General features: G+C 40.7%; 2 pseudogenes; one reads left to right on the forward strand and one right to left on the reverse strand.

The window, feature by feature from the left end:
• The first annotated feature begins 5,487 nt into the window (after positions 1-5,487).
• Positions 5,488-7,760, forward strand: LOC138775221 (general transcription factor IIE subunit 1-like; annotated as a pseudogene).
• A 2,665-nt stretch (positions 7,761-10,425) lies between these two features.
• The window catches only part of LOC138775222 (pericentriolar material 1 protein-like), a 30,669-nt pseudogene continuing 13,718 nt past the window's right edge, over positions 10,426-27,376 (reverse strand).

The following is a 27,376-nucleotide window of genomic DNA, read 5'->3' on the forward strand; positions in this document are numbered from 1 at the left end:
TGTTCTTATGGTCCAGCCATCTTTATAAATAAGGCAGTGCAGGTAAGGGTGGGTGAACCTGTCACCAGCTAATGCCTGCATTCACAGGTCTAAGCACAGGCTTAAATGCTTGGCGTGTGTGTATGCTTGGGGGTTGAGGGTAGCAGTCAAAATTAGGGAAGCTGGAAAGCCTGCTTGAACAGATGAGTTTTGAGGGCACGTTTGAAGCTTTGTGTATTGGAGGTGAGTGACAGTCTTGGGTAATGCATTCCATAGAACTGGTGCAGCTCGGGTGATGTCCTGGAGAGGGGAGTGAGAGGTGCGGATCAAGGTGGATGTTAAGGCCCTATTCCACCAACAGATCTGACGAAAGATTATCTGCCAAAGATTTGAAGCCAAACCCAGGGGTGGATTTGAAAAGAGGAGAAATTCAGTCTTTCCTTTATGACCTGTTCTCTGTTTATAGTCTGTTCCTGTGTTTGGCTTCAAATCTTTGGCAGTTAATCTGTCGTCAGATCTGTTGGTGGAATAGGGCCTTTAGTCAAAAGTCATTAGAGGAGCGTAAGGCACGGGTAGGACGGTAGACAGAGATAAGGGAGGAGATATAGGGAGGTGCAGCACTATGGAGAGCTTTATGGGTGAGCAGGACTTTATATTGTATCCTATGTTTAATAGGGAGCCAATGTAGTGACTGGCACAGGGAGGAGGCATTGGTATAGCGGCTGGACATGGAGATGAGCCTGTCCGCTGTATTCAGAATGGACTGGAGAGAGGAAAGTTTAGAGGAAGGAAGGCCGATTAGTAAGGAATTGCAGTAGTCTAGACGGGAATGGATCAAAGCGACAATAAGAGTTTTAGCAGATTCGACAGTAAGGAAGGGACGATTTTAGAGATATTTTTAGATGCAGATTACAGGAATGTGAAAGAGATTTAATATGAGGAGTGAAGGAGAGATCCGAGTCAAACATAACCCCAAGGCAGCGGGCTTGTTGTGTAGGGGTTATGGTTGCACCACAGACGGAGATGGAGTTGTCAGATGGGGGGCAGTTAGCAGAGGGAGGGAATACAAGAAGCTCAGTCTTAGCAAGGTTTAGTTTAGGAATAGGGAGGACTTAGCGTTAGAGACGGCAGACAGACAGTTACTGGTGTTCAGTAGAAGAGCGGGGGTGATATCACGGGAGGAGGTATATAGCTGGGTATCATCAGCGTAGAGATGGTACTAAAAACCAAACTTGCTGATGATTTGTCCGATGGGTAAAGTGTGTAAAGTGGGAAAAGGAGAGGGCCCAGGACTGATCCCTGGGGAACACCCACTGTAAGGGGAAGAGAAGATGACGTGGAGCCAGAAAGTGATACACTAAAGGAGCGGTCAGAGAGATAGGAGGAGAAACAGGAAAGAGCAGAGTCCTTGAGGCCGATAGAGCGGAGCGTGGAGAGGAGGAGCTGGTGGTCTACAGTGTCAAAAGCTGCAGATAGATCCAGGAGAATGAGCAGAGAATGGTCACCTTTAGATGTGGCGGAGAGGAGATCATTAGAGACTTTAGTAAGGGCAGTTTCGGTAGAGTGTTGAGGACGGAAACCGGACTGAAGGGGGTCAAGGAGAGAGTTGTCAGAGGAGGTAGCGGGTTAGGCGGGAATAGACCAGACGTTCCAAGAGTTTGGAGATAAAAGGAAGATTACAGACAGGTCGAAAGTTGGCTGCACAGGAGGGGTCTAGGGAGGTTTTTTTTTCAGTAATGGAGTGATAATGGAGTGTTTGAAAGCCGAGGGGAAGATGCCAGAGGAGAGGGAGAGGTTGAAGATTTTAGTAAGGTAAGTAGTAACAACAGGAGAGAGAGACTGGACAAGGTGTGAGGGAATAGGGTCATTAGGGCAGGTGGTGGGGCAAGAGGAGGAGAGGAGTCTGGAGACTTCCTCCTCTGTTACAGGGAATACTGAGAGGGAAGAGGAGGAAATACAAGAGGGAATGGAATCAACACTACTTGGGGACTGGGAGGTGATCTCCTGACAGATAGTATCTATCTTTTCCTTGAAGTAGGATGCTAGGTCTTCAGCACAGAGGTTAGTTACAGGTGTCTGAACTTTGGGTTTGAGGAGGGAGTTGAGGGTATCAAAGAGACGTTTTGGGTTATGGGATAGAGAAGAAATGAGAGAGGTAAAGTAAGATTGTTTAGCAGAATGAAGAGCGGAGTAGTAGCTTCTAAGCACAAATTTGTAATGTAGGGGGTTTGCATCAGTTTTAGATTTCCTCCACGAACGTTCAGCACACCTAGAACACCGTCTAAGAAAACGAGTTGAAGGTGTGTGCCAAGGTTGTGGTCGTCTGCGTTTTGCTGATTGAGGTGTGAGGGGTGCCATTTTGTCAAGGGTTGTTTTGAGGGTGTCGTGATAGCATTTGGCAGCCAGATTGGGACAGGAGAGCGAAGAGATAGGAGGCAGTGATGACTGTACAGAGTCTGTAAGTTGTTGGGTGTTGATGGCACATAAGTTTCTGTACATGACCAAGGTTGGGGTATCAGGAGGAGAATGAGTATTAGTGATTGAAAAGGAGATGAAGATTGTGGTCCGAGAGCCCGGTAGGAGTGTTGTTAAGGCGAAAAAACTGGGCAAAGTCTGGAGAAGACAATGTCCAGGGTATTCCCACCCTTGTGGGTTGGAGAGTCAGAATGCTGGGAGAGGCCAAAGGAGGAGGTTAGGGAAAGAACTGAGAGGCCGATGGGGAAGTGGTTTGTCAATAGGGATATTAAAATCACCCATTGATGAGGGCTGGAATGTCTGAAGATAGAAAGTAAGGAAGCCAGGTGGAAAAGTGGTCAAGAAAGCGTCGTTGTGACCAGGGGGCGATATATGACTGCGACTCTAAGGAAAAGGGTGGGAAGAGTCTAATGGTGTGCACCTCAAAAGAGGAGAATGAGAGAGAGGGTACAGGGGAAATGACCTGGTAAGTGCAGTCCTGAGAGAGAAGTACACCCACTCCTCCACCATGCCTGTTTATCAGGTCTAGGAGTATGGGAAAATTGAAGGCCTCCATGGGTCAAGAGCAGCAGGTGAGGCTGTGTCTGACTCTTGAAGCCATGTTTCTGTGAGAGCCAGCAGGTTGAGCGATTTATGAGGAATAAGTTGTGGGTTTTCAGTGAGTTTGTTGCAGACAGATCTAGAGTTCCATAGAGCCACAGTTAATGGAGATGGGGTTCTGGCATGCAGGGAATCTTAATCAGGTCAAAAGGTTTCTGTAGGAGGCTGATGAAAAGAAGCTGTTAGTAAAGGAAGAAATGGTTTATTGTATGGGAAAAAGAATAGCAGGGGGGGGGTTAGATCAGCAGGTAGAAGGGTAGGAAGAGATAAATATACTATTGCTTGATATAGGAGTTGGGGTTTGGAGCAGAGTTTGAGTATTAGGGAAGCAAAAGTGATAGCAAAGGTGAACATTTTTTGGAGAGCAGAGGAGTATATGGAATGCAGTTACCTTCAGTTCCCTTCTGGTTCAATTCTGGTTTAATTCATCTAGACACTTTGACTTGATCAGCACTTAGAGTGATCAGGAATGACCAGAGCAGTTCACTATATAGTTAGATAACTTGCTGAGAAGTACTACAGGTGTGAAACATGGGGTGGGTGGGGAAGAGATGGAAGAGGGCAGGGGTAACTAGTAGAGATGAGATTGTAAACAAACAGTTTGGGTTCACTGCTTAGAAAAGAGGGCAACAAAAGTCAATGCTGAGAAGAGTAGAGACAGATATCATACCATGAAATTTAAACAATGCAATGGATAATGGTGGTAGGAGTAGATAGCTGGAGCCAATTGGCTGCGATTACACATACACATTTATCCGACAGATTTTTTTACGCCAAAGTCATGAATGAATTTGAAAAGAGGAGAAATCTTGTCTTTTCTTTATGATCTGTTACCTGTTTATAGTCTGATCCTGGCTTTGGCTTCAATAATCTGTCAGATAAATCTCTGTGTAAATGCAGCCATACATAGTAGCTTGTGGGGACGCCAGCACCCACAGACAGGTTACAGCTGTTTCACACGCACCTGCGTGCTTCCTCAGACTGTAAACTGGCTATGTATCCTGCTTTACTAGAGATGATTGAACAGCCGAAAATCTTAGGTTCGATTGAGCGTGAACCTTGCCAGACCTTCCGCATTTGATTCCTGATGCCTTCCTGGTCCGTGGGGAAGGAGGAGACAACTCGGGTACCGCCTGGAATTCCGGGATTCAGCCTAGGTAATAGGCTGTATCCTGGAATTCCAGGCGGCACTCGGGCTGTCTCCTCCTTCCCCATGGACCGGGAAGGCATCAGGAATCAAATGTGGAAGGTCTGGCAAGGTTCACGTTCAATCGAACCTAAGATTTTCGGCTGTTAAATCATCTCTATTTTTTACTTGGAATAAAGAAGCACGAAGATTCGGTAAGTGCCATCTCATTTTCTTCTTTTATCTGCTATACTATTTACAAATGGTTGTCATTTGCATTGCTGTACTACCAATGACAGTGGTGCAAGGTACTTCAGCATTGGCCCATTGAACAGAATCTTGAACTGGTGCAACTTATAGTATGGCAACCTCCAAGAAGAGCACTTTATTACCCCATATACCGCATTATAACCCCCTACAAACAATTGATACTGAGGATCGGCAATCAATCAAATCCTGATAAACCCGTTTAGTTTGAAGAGGCGTTCAGCATTTTTCAAAATCAACGTCATAGCTGTTCATGGGCCATATTTGGTATTGCAGCTTCATTAAAGTGAATGAGGCAACACTGCAAAACTACACAAGCTGTAACACCTCATCTGTAACCTCGGCCAACACTGACATCACACAGTGATCACTTGCCAAGTGTGAGGAAACAGCAGCTTTCTCCTGGGTAATATAGGGGAAAGGAAACACTGTTGTTTCATCTCTGTCTCTAATCTATCTAGATAGATGTTGTCTACTTTTTTTTTGTCTGTACTTATGCCACAAGCAGCGTGCTCCCTGCATTGCGAACAGTGTCATAGATGTGCTGCCAATTTTTCCTTTTTTTTTGTGTAAAGCAGGAGCAGATCGAGCCAGTGGTGGGAAGATGCTCCAAGACAGGGAAAGGTACAAGGCAGTTGATTCAGAGGTTCAGTGCATGCTGGGAGATGTAGTTTCCTGCCAGGTGCCATGATGTAAAAGTTAGAATCTAGAGCTAGGAACAGTGTAGACAAGTGTTTTTTTATATGTATTTAAGTAAAAATAAAGATAAGTTAAGAAAGTGTATGTATAGTAAGTGTCGAATGAAAAAATGGCTAAATATTCTCATATAGACTGACTTATTTTTAGTCATAAAGAAAATATAGATTATAAACTTCTATATACAAGTACACCATACTTTTTTTTATGACAGAACTTTCTTTACACCTCTGATGTCATATTTCTGCAGCATTTCAGATCATGTTCTGGTACACATCAAGTTCGATGAACCCAGTACTGTCTTTCTGATAATTCCTAACACATTAATTCTATTTGTGGTGCAGAGCTATTTCGCTGTACTTACTGCAATGCTGAAGTAGAAGAAGACTTCTCATCAATGCCCAAAAGAGATGCCAGGACATTACTTGCCAAGTTTAATGAGCAGATTGAACCAATTTTTGTACTTCTCCAAGAGACAGAAGACATTGTGCTCCCGCCTGAATTGCTGGAGCCGCAGCCAACATATATCCCAGAGCTTGCAAACAGGTAAGTTTACTTGCCCTCAACTCTGTTATAGTGACCCCTACAGTACTATCTTTAGTACATATAGATTGCCATTAGCTTGTTATGCCTATTATCAAAAGTTGTAAGTGGTAGCTGGAGCGGCCTTTGATCCTTCTTGCTGTATGGGTTGTTCCATGGGACTTCAGTGCCTGCAGGAACCTGGAACTTCAAAGATTTGGCATTGACTGCTGCAAAAAGTCACTTCCTCCATTACTGTCAATTCTTTATAGATGCAGCTAAATGCCCTATTACACTAAACAATTATCAGCCATATGCCGGGTTCACACTACGTTCTTTTATACATTTAAAAAAAAAACAAAAAAAAAACAACAAAAAAAAAAAACATGCATTTGTGTGCGTCCGTTTTGATTAATTTTTCTATTGACTTACTTTATAAAAAAAAAAAAAAAAAAAGATTAAAATGCACCCGGTTTTTTAACATACACAAAAATAAGGCCAGCTATGTTTTTGTGTACGTTCACAGAAGATGCGTTTTAATCTGTTTCTTTTTTATTACTTGGCCAATTACTGACGGGCCCATTCATATCGCTAATCATTTAGTGTATTAGAACATGTTGAAAGGCCACAATTAGCCTACACGCACAATGTCGGCTGATCGTAGTCTTTCAACATGTTGAAAGATTACCACTGTTTCTGACTTTAATGGGCTGCCTGAATAATCTAAGGATGTGAGGTGACAGTATAGAAATAATATGTAATAATAATATAATAAGATGTCACAGTGACATCACAGTTATAGTAGTATGACAGTCATGTTCTAAGCCATCTAGTTGGAGTGAAAAACTCACTTGAAGGCAAAACTACCTTGAAAAGGTGGTATAAGAGCTGCTTCACTTATCCCTTCTTCATAGTTAGCAGGAAATGGAAAATAAATACTGTGAAGTCATAGGAAAGTGTTATTTCATGGGTTAACTTGGGTGTGCACCAACACTAATACTTTAAAGTTTAACCACAGTCTGGAGGCTGCTCCTTATAATCCGAGCCTATTTACTTTAGCTGTGAACAGAGTTCTGACATGCCAATGGTTGACATGCAAGGAAGATGGGCAAACAGGACTTCTTCCATAGACAATATGTATTCCAAAATGTGACCATCAATGTCCGTGAGCATGAGCTTAAAAAGGTAAAAGAGAAGAAGGGGAAGGAGCAGCCAGTGTGGATGAAGGAAAGTACTGTGACAGTTAGCGAAGCCCTTCCAGAAGAAATGAAGGCTAATATTGGTGAGTATTGCGAGAAACGCCTGGTCACTCACTGGGGTGCACACTGCGATGGTTAACTGGGATTGGTGAATAAGACAATAGCCTCTGAATATATATTCTTTCACGATTAAGAAATCCATATCTAAATATTAAGTCTTCTGGTTCTGGGTATTTTCATCCACTTAAGAACACTATAATAGGCACAGTTTCTAATTGTCACAATCTACTTAGAAAGTTAGTGCATCTATCAGTGTGTGGCTAGGAAGGGCTAATCCAACCTCACTCCTACTAAACCTCTATAATTTTTTCTGCACCATGTTGGTTCACCATGACACTGGCCCTAGTGTTAGACTATTAAAGCAAAGACTGATTGGTTCTCTCAGCACAGTAACATCTTAGCCAGTTTACCTTCTGTATTTTAATACAATTCTCTGTTCCTGTATCCAAAGTACCTGAAGAACCAGAAAATGTGGATGAAAACGCCAATAAGAACAGTGGTGCTGACAATGAAGTGATAAGGACCCTCTTAATCCATGAAATGAAATCTGGATCTGGTCCACCTGTAAGTCAAATTACCAAAAGTGATTCAGAAAGCGATACCAGCGAGTCCGATGAAGAGAGAAAACGCACAAAGCCAGCAGCAGGAAAACCTATAGACAGTATAGAGCAAGAGGAGGAGGTCGAAGCAGATGACCCAGTACTCATGGTTGGTGGCCAGCCTCACGTGTACAGTGAGGTCAGTCAAAACCCTGAACTTGTGTCTTTCATGACTGATGAAGAGAGAGAAGTGTACATCAGATAGGACAAGAAATGTTCCAGTCAGCATTTGAGTGACATATGCTGTATACTAAAAACCTGACCAGAAAAGGTCTCAATGAACTTTATTTTTTGCATCATTGTTTTTCTGTTTTGGTGCATGTCTTATTTTTGTGCATTATTCACAGTTTAGTGTAAATAAAACATTACAGCATGACTTCTTATGCTATTGGTCACTCTTACAAGAACAACTTCATTTGATATACTTCTGTACAGTGTGATCCATCTTTCATGGATCTTAATCAAAATGTTTTACTGTATAGTGTCAGTGAATTAGGATGTTTTCTGTACATGTTTACATTGCATTTATAGTTGTAAATAGAAACATCAAGTTCCGTAACACATGTTGACAGCTGCCCCACAACCGGGCAGCAAGGGCTTTCTTCACAAAGCCACAAGGGAACAACGTCATCTATGCAGCACAGAAAGAAATAAAGTGCACTCACAGTAGTACTAGCACTAGAGATTCATGGATTAAGTCGGTTCACATTTGAGCAGAGGCAAGAACAGTTAGTTAAACAGCTCCGATAGAGGCAGACCATAAGCGGCCAGTATTCTGTCAATGCAGAAACAGGTTCTGAAGTGTCCACCGGGGGCTACAGTCAGTGGGGGTCCCAGAGACTAACCAGGAAGACACTGGGGGAACGAAAACCAGGTAAGATTATTTTCTACTGTAACCTTTAAAGCAAGGGCTGCACAGACATAGTCAACAATGTCCATGCAGCCCTTGCTGCGTGAATCATTAAAGGGAACCATTCACCCCGTGGCCCCCGGCAGAAACTGACATACAGTGACATAAAGGTCAATATACTTACCACATCGCTCCCGGTCCCGTCCCGGATCCCGTTGTTGACACGGAGAAATCGCTGATTCTTCTTCTCCCGCCCATTATGGTAATGAGCTGAGATGAGTCCAACGTCCATAGGAAACGACGGACGAGTCCAACTTATTCATGAGGTCCTCTTCTCGTCGCCGCCCATCCACGCCTCCTGGAACTTGGATTGACGTCTTCAGCCTTCTGCCGAATTCCCGCGCAGGCGCCGCTGTGATGGTCCCGTCACCTCTTCTGCGCCTGCGCGGTAAACAGGATACGGTGTTCGAGCAAATCGGCGCACGCGCAGTAAACAGTGAAGCTGCGGAGCAGCTTCAATTGTGAACTGCGCATGCGCCGAAAACGACTGTCACGGCGCCTGCGCGGGATCCGTCGAGAAGAAAGAAGACTAGGAGGAAGAGGACCTGGCATCAATCAGTGTCGGAGGCGGGGAGAAGGCTGGACTTCGGACCCGGCGGCGCTCATTACCATAATGGGCGCGAGAAGAAGAATCGTCGATTTCTCTGTGTCAACAACGGGCTTCGGGACGGGACCGGGAGCGATGTGGTAAGTATATTGACCTTTATGTCACTGTATGTCAGTTTCTGCCGGGGGCCACGGGGTGAATGGTTCCCTTTAAGCCGTCTAATAGACTCTGTAAGTGAGCGCTGCTCTAGTAGATCGGTATTCACTTACCCTGATCCTTGGGCCGTGTAATACAGCCCTTAGTGTCAGCAGCTTATACACAATGGTTTCAGTGTGAAACCAATTTACTTAATATCTATTATGTGCTTTAGACATGTTTTACCCTTGCTCCTTTGTGCGCATCTTCTCAACAAAGCCATAAACCTATGAGAAGCAGGGCTAAAATATGTCTAAAACACATTTTACACCACAATGTGATGCCACAAATAAGTCAACTGATTGCTGGTGAACTTTAGACCAACTATGTCATACACTGTAATAGTAGACCTGTCTAGTCCAAATATGGATTGTCCAAGAATTTGTATCTCTATCTTTTAAAAGGATTGCAGCACAGCGGCACTCATCAGGCTGGATTCACATTCACTGACCTTATTTAGTCATTCTCTGACAGTTAACAGCAGTTGGTACAGAACATTCTGGGATGCTCCATGGGTAGACTACGACTGTTTCTCTGCATCTCCACTTCTTCCGGGTCAAATAACACTTGCAGAGACTTCAGGACAGTGCAGTCTGTATAATGCTTATCTTGGAGAGAAGGTGTCTGTTGGTCAGTGCTGGTGATTAATTTTCTCATTTAATGGTAACTGCTCCAGTGTTTCTAAGGGCCCTATTACACCAAAAGATGTCTGACAGATTTTTTCAGCCAAACTCAGGGAATGGACTATAAACTTTTCCTCTTTTCAAATCCATTCCTGGCTTTGGCTGAAAAAAATGTGTCAGATAATCTGTCAGACATCATTTGCTGTAATAGGGCCTTAAGTCATCTTGTTACTTATGACATGTTCTCTATCTATATTGCACTATAGTACAAGGCACGATATTAATCCCACTTTATAACCATTCATGTGAAACTGGCCTTACTAGAAGAAAAGACACAAATACAGATAAGCCAAAACTTATTTAGAACTTCATTCTAACAATTCCGAATTTACAAAAAGAAAACCGTACAAAGACAGAGATTGGGACATGGAAAAAGAACAGTGCTTGGACTTATAGATCAATGTAGGGTTCCTTATATAACCAGAACAGACAACTTTTTGTGTATTTCATTAACTGAGCTGATCCTGAATGGCTGTGCCCTAAGACAACTTTTTAAAATAACTTTTAAACATGGAAGATATAGTGCAGATATTTCATTTGCTTCAGGTCTGTGTAATATTATGAAAATCAGTGCATTTCAGGCAGAACTGGATCCACACTATCTGCAATTAAAAAGTAGTACAAATTAAAATATAACAGTATTTCAAAGTATAATTAGGTACATATAAACATGATCTATCATGCTGTGCTTTAATAGCCAAAAACAGTAGGGATGCTGAATGACACATGGAAGTAAGAGAAGCTACAATAGCAGTCTCAAACCAAATCTGACAGCTTAGGCTGGGTTCACACTGCATTTTTTTTCATCCGTTTTTTTTTACAAAAAACGGATGAAAAAAAAATAGATGCATTTGTGTGCATGCGTTTTAATCCGTTTTTCCATTGACTTCCATTGTAAAAAAAAAAAAAAAAAAAAAAAACAACAGATCAAAACTGATCCTTTTTTTTTGACGGACACAAAAACGTAGCTGACACTATTATTGCGTCCGTTAAAAAAACGGATCCATTTTGATCCTTTTTTTTACAATGGAAGGCAATGGAAAAACGGATTCACACAAATGCACGGATGCGCAAAAACGCAATGTGAACCTAGCCTTAGCTGTCTAAATTTAGTCTACAAAAAGTAGCTCTGCTTTTAATGTGGCCGATTGTTCTGTGTACATACCTTGTACATAGAGTGCTCGGAACAATCAGTGCACATTAGAAGTTAAACTATTTTTTATTTTTTTTTCAGATTTAAACAGACTGACAGACAATTCCTCAGATCTAGCCTGTAGTACTGTACTTCCACTAACCCTTGGTGGCAGGTGACTTATTTCTGATGAAAACAAAGGAAAGCAAATATGCAGTAGAGGCTCATTTATCTGACTCTTTAATGAAACTCCAGGTTGGTTTTCAATCTATTTTGTAAATATACCCATAGTGTATGCGTAAATGTTTAGGATTTGCCTACAAAAGAATAGCTTGCCTGTGGCTCTTGGCTTATTCTGTCAGATGTGAAAAGGCCATAGACTTAGAATAGAAATCTATGGCCTGTCCTAACCTCTCTAAAACAAAAAGCTTTTTTGGTCTTAATAACTAAAGTACACTTTAACTTTAGTCGTTGATTCTGCAAGTGTCATGTGTCTCAATAACACAGACAGAATAGAAACAATGAAGGTGCATTGTACATAATACTTGATAAAAGTGGAAAGACATACCAGGCTCTTTCAGCGACAATGCATCTCCTGCCAACTCCTCAGCACCATTTCCTTGTCCATTCAAATTGAGAATCTCATCACATAATTGTTTTTCAGTTCCTCCTTCTCCATTTCAGCCATTAGCTCTGTCTGGAAACAAGAAAACAAATTTTTAGCTTAAACACCAAAGTAACTTCATTATTCTTATTATTTTGCTATTTTCCTCATGCTACTTATACCTTAGGTAAGGTTAGTTTAAGGGGCAAATCCTCAACTTTTACAAAGTCATCTTCATCAGATTTCTGACTTAAATTTCCAGAACCAGTTTCCTGCTAGGAAAAACAAATATTTCTAAATAAGAGATTAGCAGAGATGGTCACAAAAATATCACTTATTAAAAAGGGGTATTCCCCCCCCCCCCCAAAAAAAAAATATTTCTTGCATTAAAAAATAGCCCACCTACAGCTTTCCACCTTTGTAAAATCAACTCACTATGGCCTTTGAACAGTTTTGCTGCTTTTTAGCTGCACTCACTCCCTCTGGACACATAAAATCATCTGAACTCAGTCCTCTCCAAAACCGCTCCTTCGTGTTGGGGATGACGTGTCCTCCGTCTTTTCAATGGGCTGGGTTAGCGCTTCTAACCCTGACCACTGAAGAGAGGGAGGACACATGGTCCACTGAGAGCGCTTTTCTTTCCAGAAGTTTGTCTGTGTGTCAGCACAAGTCCTATCTGACAGCACAAAAAACCCTGACTACCCCCCCCCCCCCCCAAGTTAATACCAGGCTCTGGGACCGCCTTGTTACGTCCACCTCCTCCATGTCTATGTGCCGCCTCATGCTTCTGATGCTGGAGGTTTGTCTGCGTGCCAGCTTAGTCAGAGCTATCAAAAGCTAGGGGGGCAGTGTTTGAATCCTGTACAACTCTCTAGATTTATTGTTAGATGAAAGAATTGAAACGACTACTTACATATTCATTAACTAGAACAGGGGAATCAGTAGCTGGACTGCCAGGTCCAGAGCTTTCTGCTGATGCTAGAGATGATTTGGTGTCCACATCTACAGAAGACATTTCACCCTCTTTATTTAATAGCAGTGGAGCAGATGTATTGTCTGATGACATGTCTGCTGATAAACTCTTCTGGTCTTCCTCTGAAGTCTGGTCATTTCCTAGATCAGGATCATAAAATTGTATTTGAACTAAATGTATTTAAGATTTTTTCTTTAATTCATGCCTATGTTTTCTATAGCAGGTCAGTTGGACAGGTCAAGGTCTATGTTTCCAAACTATGACAATAAAAAAACTGGGAGAGGCTGGGAGATTGCTTCTTGAGCACAGAAAGAGGCTTTTTTGGCTGATAAAACCTATTACAGAGTTCTTAAAATCGCTTATACTACTGATTTCTGCAATAAAAAAAAAACATGACAGTTACGCTTTAAGCCATTTTACATCCCTTAAAAAGAGTCACTGTAGTTAAATTATTTTTTGCAGAAATCAATAGTCCAGGCCATTTTAAGAAACTTTGTAATTGGGTTAATTAGGCAAATCTGCCATTATCTGCATTTAAAAAGCCTTTCCCAGGTCCCCCCTCCTCTCCTTTCTGTCATACACTGCTCAGAATCAGGAAATCTCGACTGTATTTTTATCAGTCGGATCCTGTCTGAGCTATGGAGAGGGGAGGGGGAGGAAAGATGGAGGAGAAATGCAGCAGAGAACAAAGGATTACTCAGCTGGGGAGCTATTCAGAGTGGTATTCAGAGGTCAGAGAGGTCAGTGGTGACTGTCAGAGGAGAGAGCCTGTGATGTTGCTGTAAATTAACTCTGTTGTCCTGTTTTAGTGCCTCGTTTCCCTCTCTCCATAGACAACAATGAAGACAGGGGGGGAGAGCTTAAAACTGCTTTTTCATGATAAAAAATTTATTTTTCAGCTAATAAACCCAATTACAAACGTTTCTTAGGGTACAAACCCACTTGACGTATTTGCTGCGTGAATCAGTCTTAAAAATAAGCAGGCAAAACGCAGGTTGGCTTTATACAATTGTTCTGCATTAAAATACGCAATTGCGTATTTTTGAAGCGTGAAGCTTGTTGTTAGCAAAGCATCAGTTGTTAACAACCTGTGCGAAAAACGCATGTAGCTTCATGCTTCAAAAATACGCAATTGCGTATTTTAACACTGAACAATTGTATAAAGCCAACCTGCGATTTGCCTGCTTATTTTTAAGACTGATTCACGCAGCAAATACGTCAAGTGGGTTTGTACCCTTAAAATCGCCTGTACTGTTTGATTTATGCAAAAAAAAATGTAAACAGTAACGTTTTAAATCCATAAAATAATTTTAAACAGTACACAAATGTTAAAGTCAGTCACCAACCTGCCCCTCTAAGCTTGATTGACATTCCCTGTAAGTTACCACCTGCTAGGGGGTTAGAGGAATAGGCTGTGTCTAGAGAGGCAGGGTTAGAGACTGAAGAGCTTTAAGGCTGTATCACACGGCACAACAACGAGGGGGAAGTAAGTGCCATTTGTTGTCGACAGATTGCTAGGTCTATTACACAGGGTAATATCAGTTGATAAATGCCCCAAATACTAGGCCTTAATGCTGTTACTCTATACAAGGGTTGATCAGCATTGCGGAGGTAATAAAAGCATGCTGCTTGCAATAATGTAGGTAGGTTACCTGTTTCCTGCTTCAGAATCTCTGTATTTCCGTTTGCCACTTCCTTTGGACTATTATTTAAAACCTGCAATAAAATATAACATGTACATTGCATGTGTTTGTGTAACGATCATACAACCCCTACCAACATACTGTATACCATAAACACATAAAACTTACTGCCTCTTTTTCATTTTCCTCTGGGTTTTCAGTGTTAGCTTCTAGTGATGTCTGTACATCTACAGGCCCCTGCCTCAAACTCATAATTCTCCTCCTCCTCCTCATTTTCATCTTCACCGCTGCCATAGTTTGTTAGAGCTTGTGTTTCTGCTTTGGATAAACCTAACACATTAAACACATTAAATTGAAATGTTACGTTCATTTAAACGAAAACTCTTGAGATTTCACACAGACATATCAACAGTTTTGGTCCTCAATATAAGCCTATAAGACTCCTTTACTTTGTTGGATTGAGTGTCAAGCTGGAGAGTTAAGAGCACTTCCCCCACCTATATCTAGAGATCCTGAGGGTTTTGGGACAGAGACCCAACTGATCAAAACTTTTGCCATGTCTGTATGACATATAATAAGTTGTTTTTATATTACAGTGACACTTAAAATATTAATTAAATTCAATATTTCTTCACAATTTTATGTATTACCTTATCCTTAGAAACAATGTACATGAGAAAATTCCCCATCTACTGTTCTTGAATTATTGACCATTAAGTGAACAAAGTAAAATCTAAAACTCTTACTGATGGACACAGGCATATCATCTCCATCTTCATCCTCCGAAATGTCAGACCTTCCACTGTGAGCTTCAGATACATCAATATTTTTAGTATGTGTTTTTGCTAATGTCTCCGTTTCATCTTGTCCTAAGAAGTAAATGAAAGACCAAACATTTAAATGAGCTAAGACCTGATGCTCTGCTGCTAAATTATTTACACACATTGCGTACAGGTGTATTGTGTGACAGGTTATCCTGATGATGAGCTGCTATCACTTATGGAAGATGAAAGTTTTCACTTCCCCTGCAAAAATTAAGCATTACACAATGCCTCAATTGTGCAATAACAAGCTTCTTCTCCCATAAGTGTATCACGCTAGGCTAATAGTCCCAGAACAGAGAACTCTACCACTAATTTATCCATAGCCTTTATAAAGGGTTTGGATAGGTGCTGTATAAGGCAGATACTTTCTCAGCTTATATAATGCTCATTGTTTTACACATCCTGGCTTCAATTTTGAAAGGGGGCATATGATGAAATCAGGCTCTCTTAAAAACACAAATATTTAAATTTTAATCTTTAATTTCATAACAAAAGCCCTCTAAGCCATGACAAATAATTAATATTGTCAGCTAAGTCGTCTTGTTGTTAAAAACATTAACCATAGAAATGTATATATGTATGGATAGATAGAGATATTTGTTTTTTTTTTTCCTTCAATGTTCTATAACCTGGAAGAGGGATCATTAATTTATCGTCATTGCCTACTATGGACAGAAGGGATTGAAAGCTTATATGCATACCTTGTCTTCATCATCAATCTCCCCGGTTTCAGCACTTTCCTCACCCACAAAAATCTTCTTTGCCTAAGAGAAAATAATTAAAGTAATTGCATTAAGTCATAAAATTAGGTCTGCATTCATGAGGGTGTACATGGGTTGTGGATGTTAAATAAAAAAAAGGATCATGATAATTTCGTGTGTATGTAAATATAACCCCCATATCATAAAAAAGTGCGGAAACTGTTGGCAATATACAAATTAATATTTATCACACGCTTTGTTAATTTGTACTGTTCCAAACCTAAATAGTATATATATATGTGAGAATATCATATAAAGGCCATAATGGAGTCTTTAAAGGGGTTGTCTCACCATTATAAATTTAGCCCTGTCCACAGGATAAGGTGTAAGAGTACAATCACAGGGGGCCCGACTGCTGGGACTTCCAAAACATAGAGAATGGGGTCTCGAGTCCTATCAGAAAGGAGCAGCGGTCAAACATGCACATTTATTTCCTCCACTGTCAATAGTAGCTGCTGGAGATAGCCGAGTACAGCTCTGGGCATCAGGAACATGTTCTTAAATTTGTAGGGCGTGTCACCCAGTCGGACCCCATGTAATCTTGGACTGCATTCACATGTTCAGTGTTTTTCCTGGTCCTTGAATGTAGTCCGCTAGTTACCATCATGAGCCGTCCAAAAAAGGTCCATGTTTACAGCCATTCTGTATTCGTGTCCATGTTTTTCAGGGATCTGTCTAAAGCATTTTAAATTACATTGATTACATCACATCCGTGTTTTTCACGGATGTCACATCCGTGAAAAACACAGATCTCATTGATTTCTATGGGGGGGATCCGTGCTGTGCTTCTTTTCCGAGTTTTTTAAACAGAACGGATTGGAAATCTATGCAAACACTAAACACGTGAATAGCCCAATACAAAGCAATAGGCTATAAATTTGTCCATGCACATGGACAACTTCAAGAAACGTGTGAATGCAGCCTTATATTTATACCCTACATTGTGGATAGATAACTTACTAATATAGTGTGTAGTGCTTTATTTGGGACATTTAGAGAAGAAAGGTTTATTTACAGCATGTTGTCTTTTGTTGAATGATGCTACAGAAAAGAAGCAGATGGGAAATGAGCACAGCAGGTGCTGCAACCTCACTCACTGTGCAATAGCCTGCTGTGAAATTAAATGTTCTGCAAATTGTTCTGGTAGGGAATTGGTGGGTGGCTAAAGGGAAAGCAATGCATTCTGGAAACTGTAGTTCTTGGCAACCGCTCAATCAGAAAATACAGAACTAAGCCCTCCAAAGTTTTTGTTGGTAGTTTCAGAAATGTGGTAAACAAGCAAGCAATGCTATTGGGGTCTGCGGCATTTTTTTTATCTGATGCCAGAGAACTACTTTAAGTAACGGTGGGACAATTCCTTTAAAAACAAATCTGATGTCCTATTTAAAATGCTAAGCCGTATTAAAGTCAGAGTGGGTGGTATCTGGAACATGGATAACTTTTAAAAACGGACTGGTCAATGGCTGTATAGGTGTAACAAAGGTGCTACTGAAATGAATGGAGGAAACATTCAAAAAAAGGACTTTCACAAATCTCATTTTCTTCATATTATTTATTTCAGTTTAAATAATAAAATATGCACCCTGACCATCTTCTTTGGGAAGTTGCATACTCCCCCCTCCTCCCATTCCCCAACAACTACTTTTCAATGCAATCTTAGATGGTGTCTCAAGAGCTGTTGCTGCATATGAACCATAAAGACAATCGTGCACTTTATTGGAATTACAATACTAAAGCATAGGTTAAATAAATTTGTTTAGTGGTTTTATCTCAATTCCTTACATCCACCAATATGCTGAAACCCATCCACTGCATTAATTTTTTTTTAGATATTATGTAGGATCAGATGTGTGTCTCTAATCCATTAATATCTCTTTTGGAGGCATTATCTGATCAAAGCATTAAGGTGCCTATACACCTTCAATAACTGATATTCTCAGAAAAACATCACAGTCATGACATCTGTCATTGGAGACTCAGGAAGCTCCCATACACCATATACTGTCAAGCATACAGTGTCTTGGGACCATAAGAAAACTTGTGCAGGAGGGCACATGGCTTAACTAATGTGAAACCTCAACCTGAATCGACTGATCTGAGAGTATCTCAAGCCCTTAAGATTACATGGGAAAACTTTGTTTTACGTATTCGCCAATTGATCAACAAAAAAACACCTTGCGACGCTGTTAGATTTTTGTCATATTCAACATCCCATTAAAGGTCTTTACGCTGCTCCTCCAATCTCTACGTATATGTTAACATCCGAGTCCTCTGAGATGGGGCAACATGTATTGTTGTATTTTTAGCAAGATTCCAGAGTCTCTTATAAGAGCTCTTAAGAACAACTCGTGAAATATAAAAAGCGGTATTTTCCTGTTATAAAACATGACCAAGTCCAATGCCCATCATCCCTACATGTTTTATTGTAAAAGATCAATTTCTTCATGCCTAATGAGATGCTTGAATAGCTTTTAATTTACACCTTATTCCAAAACAGAATATAGAGACATGGGTAAAAGTAAGGACTGTTCCTCTAAAAGAGGGCCACTGGGAGGCACTCAGTGGTTGGGTACAACACAGGCCAAGGGTCAGTTTCCAGGCCATTTTTGTTATCCCATGGCAGCTTTAAGCAGAAAAAGCTTTGAAGTGGAAGAAAACAGACACTCTTAAGCACATCACCTCCTCTTTACCATTGAGAACACTCTACATTAAAAACAGATCACAGTTCAAACAGACAAATCTTATTTCAATGAGTTAAAGTCAATGAGAAAGCCCTAACTTACATTCTGGAAGAAAGATTAGGGGCATTATTAAATTTTTCATTAGATTAACTTAAAACATGGATAGGTTCCCCTACTACCATGATGCAGAATTCACTCTGAAAAGCTGTGGCTTTTCAGAGGAATCAGGGTTATAACATTGACTAGGAACCAGGCCCTAAGTCATCAAGGCAGCCCCCCACCCCACCAGCCTTGATAGTATGATAGGGGCCTATAAGCAAAGATCTATCAGTCCACCAGACCTTGACCAGAGAATAAAAAACTACTAGTTTAAATAATGTGCCATAAAAAACACTAATAAATATTTTCACAATTACATTGAAATGCTGCTGAAGATTTGCCAAAGGCAGCATCTAAGGGGGTTCTCCGTAGGAAAAAAAATGCAAAGTGCCCCATTCTTCCAGTCTGACAGTGTTCTCTGTTGTCACCTCAATCAGTGACAGGAACTGTCCAGAGCAGGAAATGTATTCTATAAGGGATTTCTTACTGCTCTGGACACTTCCTGACTCAGATGGCAGCAGAGAGCAAAGTTTCAAACTGAAAAGAATACATTACTTCCCGCAGGGCATACAGCAACTGATGAGTACTGAAACGCTTGAGTTTTTAGAATAGAAATAAAAGACTTTAAAATTATGCATAGCCTTATGACATCAGTTGATTTGCAAACAACTTTTTTTTTAACCCCCCCCCCCCCCTTTTGAAGTACTCCTTTAAGGCACTTGAGATATCTCCCATTGTAGAAATAAACTGCACAAAGAAAACAATTGTACACATATAATAAAGCCACAGCCTCTAAAATTATTTAATGCGACATATACATTTTATATGTGATGAAAATAAATTAAGATTCTCAACCTCTTTCGAGAAAGACTGCAAAACCTCAGCATCAGGTTTCTGTTGGCTTCTGCTCGGCACTGAGCTGCTTGTATTGTCCAGGTCTTGCATCAGCCTGAAAAAGGCTAACTCATTGAACAACACTTCAGAGATTTCTACCAGAAGATCTTCACCACAGTCCTTCAGCTTTTATTACTAAACTTTGCCAATGAATCCTACAAAATATAAAAATGATAATCACTGTTCTAGATTGATCCACAGAGATCAGTGCCTTTCAGTATGTACTTTACACTCAGAGGTTTTTTGGACTTTTTTTTTTAATATTGATTACTTTGAGATACTGAAACATTTTTTTCTAATCTGCATTTTTTTATTGTAATTTTTTAAATAAAATTTTTGGTACATTACTAGGGAGGTTGCCATCTTTCCTATGAACATCTCCAGAACCTATCCTTTGTTTGGGACACATTTGTAAACATGCTCTGTGGTCTCTATGACCTGTGCAGAGGAGGCTGGTCTTATGTCCAATCTATCTATTGGTGTCAACTTGACAAATCTAACCTGCCGATAGCTATCAAGTGCGCACAGGGTGCTGAGGATAGGATAAAGGTATGTCTGTTACCTTCATCCTCGGCACCAATTCCATGCGTTTGCAAAATCCTCTGCCTGGTAAGCCATTAGGAACACTCGGGTTAGGGCTACCTCCCCACAAGCTACCCCAGTGCCCTTCATTGATTACCAGTTTCCCTTTAAACAACAGGTAATTTTTTGATGACACATCCCCCTTAGTTGCACATACACTTTACACTAAAGTTGGCTGAATGTGCCGCTGGCGGCAGTATAAGGTAAATGGGGGCCTTCTGACAAATAACGTTGGTGAAGAGCAGCAGGGTCAGAGCAGTCTGGCTGTAGCTGGAGTTTGGGTCTCCATGGATATGAAAACACAATAAAACCGTAATGCACGTGACCCCATTTGATTAAAACGGGGGTTGTGCATATTATGGTCTTAAAGCGTGTTCGTATCAATTGAGACCCAAATTTCTAGATAAAGAGAGGAAATCCCAACTGATCCATGCAGACAGGTACACTTTAAAAGTTGTATAGGTACCTTTAGATTGCAGTCAGAAAACGAGAACCAGTCCTGCTCTTAGCTCAGGAATTGGGGAACCGGGGACAATAAAATCATAAAGAAAAATTAAGCCTTTTTGGACCGGCCACACAGCCTCTTAAAGTGTAACTGTTATGATGCATGTTATTTTGATTGGTGTGAAATCCATTTTGCCACTGGAAGTTCAATGCGACCATGCCAGGTTGGTTCTGTGTGAGACACCTATTGGATCAGAGTGGGGTCCGGGAGAATCCTTCCCGTGAATCCTTGTCTCAGAAATAAACCTAGAGGGCACGCCAGTAGGCAATGTCTAATAGCTGCATGATGTCGCCGATGGACACAACTACTCTAAAATTAAAATTCTGTGCTTTTACAAGAAATAGTCATGCCACATAACAGTTATCATTTACAATATGTTTACTTTATGTTGACTTTATGACCAAAACACCTGTTCAACTGTACATACTATAAAGAAATGAAGCCTCCAGCATGGTTTCCAAACATGTAACTTACAGCTATCAATTTTCCACATATCCCCTGAAAATATACTATGTAAATGTCCACTGTATGTAAATTACCCTTAGCTAGGCATGTGGGCGATCGTCTGCAATGAACTAGTCACGGATGGCACATAAGAGACATCTGTAATCAAGCCTTTCTAGGAGGGTCAGCGCTCAGGGACAGCCCAGTGAGGCATGACTACAGCCAACTTTGGTGGTGAGAACTGTCCACATTTACAAAGTTAATTTTTTGGGGGGGATCAGAGGAAAGCAGACAGCTATCAGTTACATGTTTGGAAACAGTGCTGGAGGCCTTATTACTCCATATGTATAGTTCCATGGGCATTTTAGTGGTGATTGGTTCCCTTAAACCATTTAAGGGCACCGTGGATTTTGCCATTAAAAGACAGAGCCAATTTTCATTTTTGCATTTACGTTTTTTTTCATCCTCACTTTCTAAGAGCAATAGTGCTTTAAGTGTTATTTTTGCACCACAATCTCTAGTTTTTATTGATATCACCTTTATGTAGACTGGAATTTATCACTTTTTTTTTTTCCGGCAATCCAGGCGTTTGTTTTCATCTATGCTGTTCACAGTGCACAAATGCTATTGATATATTTTACTGGATCGAATATTTACGCACACTTCGATCTCAAACATGTTTGTTTATTTTTAGGTTTTATTTGTAAAATTGTAAACTTTTATTGAGGCTTTTTGTTATTTTTTAAAAACTTATTTTAATTTTTACACTTTTTAACTAGTACATGCAGTCATTAGATTGCATAGAAATTGATCAGTGTTATCTGCATCCACACTAATAGCAGCCAGTCCACACCTTCTGTGAAGCCAGCTCAGCTCGCTCACATCATAGAGCCCTGGGACTTAATGACATTAATGTATGCCATGGGTCATTAAACCTTCCATGGCATACATTTACGTTATTTGTTGGGAAAGGGTTAAACATTGTTAGAAAGTTTTCATCTTTGGCAGCAATTTTCAAAATATTTAAAATCTGATTTTAGGGACTAGCTGAATTCTGGATGTTATTTAAGGGGCCTGTATGCTAGTAACACCCATGAGGCATATTCATAATGACATTTATTAAGTTTATTAACAGGTGTTTTACAGAAGTAAAAGTGACACTGTCACCCCTTTTTGCATTATGACTTCTCTACACAGATGTAGAGGCTAAATTTTGCGGTTTGCATACCCTATTTTATATCATACGTCATGGTGCTTGTTCCAGTAAAAAGTGATCTTTTATCATCTGCGCATTGTGCTACCTGAATGGGGCTTCACGGGCGCAGCACCACTTAGCCCCGTCCACATCCCCACCTTGCCCCCTCTGTGACCTAATCCACGCATAGACCTTTAAGCCAGCCCGTCTCAATGGCCGTTGAGGCCTAAACGGATATGATGTCATGGAGGGGCAGGGTCTATGGTGCCACTGTGGGTGGGGTAAGTGGCGCTTAGGTCAAAAAGCCCCACCCAGGCAGCACAATCCACACAATCCAAATCAATGGCACTAGCTCTCTCACTAGAGACAGGAGCTTTGGAGATGGGACAGGGAAGTTTCCACTGTATGCAGCAGACGCTATAAAGCATATGATTACATACCTGTAAGATGCTGCCTAGTTGTTTGTGAAAGAATTTCACAAATTCTTTACTCTCATCATTCTGCTGGGTTAGGGTTAGAACCATTCTCCTGATGGATGTCAGGAGATGAGGAGAGCACACTTCTTCCATGTGTTCCTGCAAACACACAAAGAACAAGCTTCAGCAAAAGGCAATAGGCAGGTGAACAATTGACACAATGCACCCATTTATAAAAGAAAGGAACTATTCTCACCTTCTCCAAGTTCTCCTGCAGGCGTGTCTTCAAAAATAAATGAGGGGGGCAAGGTGAAATTTATACGTAAAATGCCACCCACTTATACGGAATCTTTATGGCTACATCTTGGCAAATTTACCAAATTTATCAAGCTTTAGAAGCTCAGTTACAAAAAGGCCAAAATATGGTGATGTGTAGCACAGATTAGTGTCACATACATATTGATCACCTCCTCTGAAAGGAGAACTCAGAGAAACAGCTGTAAATGGCTGATAAAAGGAAAGAAAATATTAAACATCAAACTATTTCCCTTAGCCAGTGGCTTCCACATATACTTGTCGTTGGATATGCACAAACCGTATACTGGGCATAGGCTTTGGGTCCGAACATACTACAGCCTACAACAACCGACACTCAAAAGAAGTTTGATGTAAATGATTCTGAAGATTTAGTACTACCATTTCCATACAATCTCATACAATGGGCACTTCATGGTGCCCATTGCAACGGGAGGACCTGACAATAATACAAATGGCACCTAGACATTAAGGGCATATCACTATAATTGGTAGGGTTCCCACCTATTGGACTCTGTTCTTGAGAATAAGGAGGATGCAGTGCTGGGGGCCCTTCACATTTTTTCAGCAGGCAGGATGTAGGGCCAAATGGCTGGGAGCGTCCCTGTATGCCCAAAAAAATTAGAAGGGGACAAGGCACTAGGCTGCATCCACTTCATTCTTGGGATTGGTGGGGGACCAGAGGTCAGTAACCACCAATGACAAACTAATGGCATACTCTAGCAATATACCATCATTTGACAAGATGGAAATAACCTTTTAAAGTGATATAGGCAAAAGAGTGTAAATTGTGAGCATGAAGGGTATGGAATGAAGTGGATTTTAATACTGAGAATTTTAGCAAATTCGAGATCTCAAAAATTGCACAAAATTATAGTAACTTCATTTTATCATGCTGAAGCTAAATCTATTCGACTGGTCCATCCCTTTAGGGATCTGGTCATGTCATTATAAAGAATATGGGAACTGTCATTAAAAACAACTTTGTACATTTGAACAGAGGTATTCACATATAACATATTTGTAAATCGCTTTGTTTTTTTTCTAAGTTGTTTTCTGTTTGTATTTTATAGTTCTACAAGTAGCCATTGACTGTCGCTGTTCTATAGGTTTTCCGCTACTCTGTCTGTTGTCAATACATCTTCATTGATGACAAAAGCAGAGCTAGAACGAAATACAGCAAGTATGCCAAGCACAGTGAGGGCAGACGTCATCCTAGATGAAGCTAACACCCCTTATATTCTGCTGAACCGCAAAAGGAGGATAATAAGATGGCCAAAAAGCGGTCAAAGAAGAAAATACAAGGACGGACACTATGTATTATGCAGTTGAAAGCTGATGCGTAAAATAGGCAAACATATGAATGAATAAGCCACTAATGACACACATCTAAGTTTTTTATTTATTTATTTTAAATAATGGGTATTGTTAAAAGGGTTATCCAGGATTAGCAAAAAAAAAAAAAAAAAAACTACTTATGCTACTTTGTTGCAAAGACAGCACCACCCCTGTACTGTTCTACTTGTAGTACTGTAACTCAGCTCCATTCACTTCAGTGGAGCTGAGCTGCAATACCACATACCAACTGAGTCCCAGAAAGACACACTTTCTGGATAACCCCTTTAGATTGGCTTCCCAGGGTGAAAGAGACATTGTGTAAAACAAGTCTCTCATCACTGCCCTGGCTCTTCTCAGAGTTATATGCAAGTGACACAAACATTCTGTAGTCGGACTCACAGTGTAGAGCGTGGGTCTCCAAACTCCGGCCCTCCAGCTGTTGCAAAACTACATTTCCCAGCATGCCTGGACAGCAAAATCCAAAGCTTTAGCTGTCCGGGCATGATGGGTATTGTGGTTTTGCAACAGCTGGAGGGACGGTTTGGAGACCCATGGTGTGGAGTGTTATAAGTAACACAGCCTGTCTCCTCCTGAACACAAGAGTTCAGCATCAATCTGCAGCACACACTATAAAATCTCAAGCTTAATATTGCATAGACTCACCTATTCTACCACAGCACTCTTTCTGTCTTTTAGGGTAGATGTAAATTAGTAATTGAAGATTACTTGAAGATTACTTCATGATGTGAGTGCCAATCAACTAGACGTTCCCTCAAATAAAAAGAGCCAATAAAACCGCTAAGTAATCGTGCTGGGAGGCCATTGTGTGTGCAAAATTGTGGGTTTTTTTTTTAAATGAATTTTGTGTTACTAAATAGATTTACAACAAAGAATTTATGTCCCACCTTACAATAAATGCATATGGTAAAGTGTGGAAGCTTTTCTCACCTTTAAAAATGGAATGACTTCTTTCATAATTGCCTTTATTTGTCGGTCAAGCTGCTGAGTATCGATACGTGGGCAAGGAACTCCAGATCCATCTTCATTGAACAATCTGCTGTGACCACCCTCTTCAGAGCCTGTTTGAAATTAAATAACTCAAGGAATGTATTTACAACTTACGTCCTTATGAGAGATTTTTTTCAGAAACTTATGAAAAATTCTAAATCAATTATTATACAGTTATTCAGTATTTCTGTGTGCTCTAACTCCACTACAGAACTACAACAATGACACTAGGAATAATTAAGGTATTTTCTTCACATGCCAAGCTTTATTTGAACCAAGCAGAATCTACGGTCAAGCATTTTAGCTACAACTTCTAGTCCAAACCAATGAATTAAGTTTTATGCAACCTTCTGCACTATTACAGGTTCACCAGATTGTCATCAATAGTGCTACAAAAACTGTAGTGTAGCCCTAGATTTAAACTAGTTGTATAATACTGATGACCTATCCACTGGATATGCTATCAATATCTGAACAGCAGGGTGCCAGCGCCCCCACCAATCAGCTGTTTGGGGAAGCTATTGCACCCATACACAAAGAATGGTGTAGTGACAGCACGAGTTGCTGCAGCTCAGCTTTATCTGAATTTAATGAGAGCTGCAATAACTAGACAGTACACTAGACAGTGTAGGGCTAAAATGTATACATAATTTTCCAAAAAATTAGTGAATAAGAGCATTGATAACTCCAGTCAACAACCATCACAATACACACTTGTAAGCCTAAACATATTACAAAGTGGCTACAATGTTTCAGCACATTTCGAAAACTGTGCCCTCTACTGTATGTAAAAAGAGATGTGGTGCAACCTCATTTACAAAATGCATCATGTCCTGATTCTGCAGTGAAGCTGTAAAACATTTGGTCAAGAAGGGATTACACATTTGTTTGTGCATAATATAAAGTTATCTTTTAACACCTAAAAGGTTAAAGAGGTTGTCCAGGCAATACTAACTTGTCCCCTAACCATAACTAACTTAAGCCTGTGACTGTATTCATAACAAAGAAGTCATGAGGCCAATATGGAGATTGGTGAGGGTTACAGAGGTCGTTCACCTTGCAATTTCTTACTTGTCCCCTATCCAGAGGACAGGGGACAAGTTAGTTTTGACTGAACAACCTCCTAAAAGCTACTTTGGACCTTTATTCTATAAAACTTTCACTTCCTTTACTGCATTGCAGCACATTCTGCCCAGTCAGTGTAAAATGGGCTGGCAGTTTATGAGGCACTGGCCTATTAGGTTCATGCACATTGGCATCCTGTAATTGTACAGCGGTGGCACTGATCAGTGACAGACAGAGCTCTGGTCCATCTGGCTAATGACTTGAATGCAACCCTAGCATGTAATTGGTTATAGGGGTAGTGCGTCGTTTCAAAATTAATCACTAAATAACACACACTAAAAATGTACCCGGCGCTGCCCGGGTATAAAGTGTCAGTGTGTTAATTAGATTTGTTCTAAGGTGCCCAGGAGGCCAAGCTAAAGGTATTGTTTCATCTGAGTTAATCAGTGGAATTAGTGTATACCTGTAGTGCATAGTAGGAGGGGTTCTGTATAACCACAATGTATAGTTTTTAGGGGTCTCGCATATCTGTAGTGCATAGTTGGGGGGGGCTGTATACCTGTAGTGTGTAGTTGGGGGGGGCTGTATACCTGTAGTGTATAGTTGAGGAAGGTCCTGTATACCTGCAGTGTACAGTTGGTGGAGTTCCTGTATACATGTAGTGTATAGTTTGGGGTCCTGTATACCTGTAGTATATAGTTGGTGGAGGTCCTGTATACCTGAAGTATATAGATGGTGGAGGTCCTGTATACCTGTAGTGTATAGTTTTCGGGTCCTTTATACCTGTAGTGTAAAGTTTGGGGTCCTGTATACCTGTAGTATATAGTTTTGTGTGAGGTCCCGTGCACCTGTAGTGTATAGTTTTGGGGTCCTGTATACCTGTAGTCTCCTGTTTACCTGCAGGGTTGTATTTACCCGTATGGCAGCGTTATTCAGTCACAGTGTGTCGGTATTGGTCATGTCTAGTATGGCGTGTTTCCAGGGGGGAAGGGGGCCATTCACTAACATAACATACATTACAAAGTGTATAACTTTGTAA

The sequence above is a fragment of the Dendropsophus ebraccatus genome, unplaced genomic scaffold (assembly GCF_027789765.1).
Source record: "Dendropsophus ebraccatus isolate aDenEbr1 unplaced genomic scaffold, aDenEbr1.pat pat_scaffold_1421_ctg1, whole genome shotgun sequence".
In the NCBI taxonomy this organism is placed as follows: Eukaryota; Metazoa; Chordata; class Amphibia; order Anura; family Hylidae; genus Dendropsophus; species Dendropsophus ebraccatus.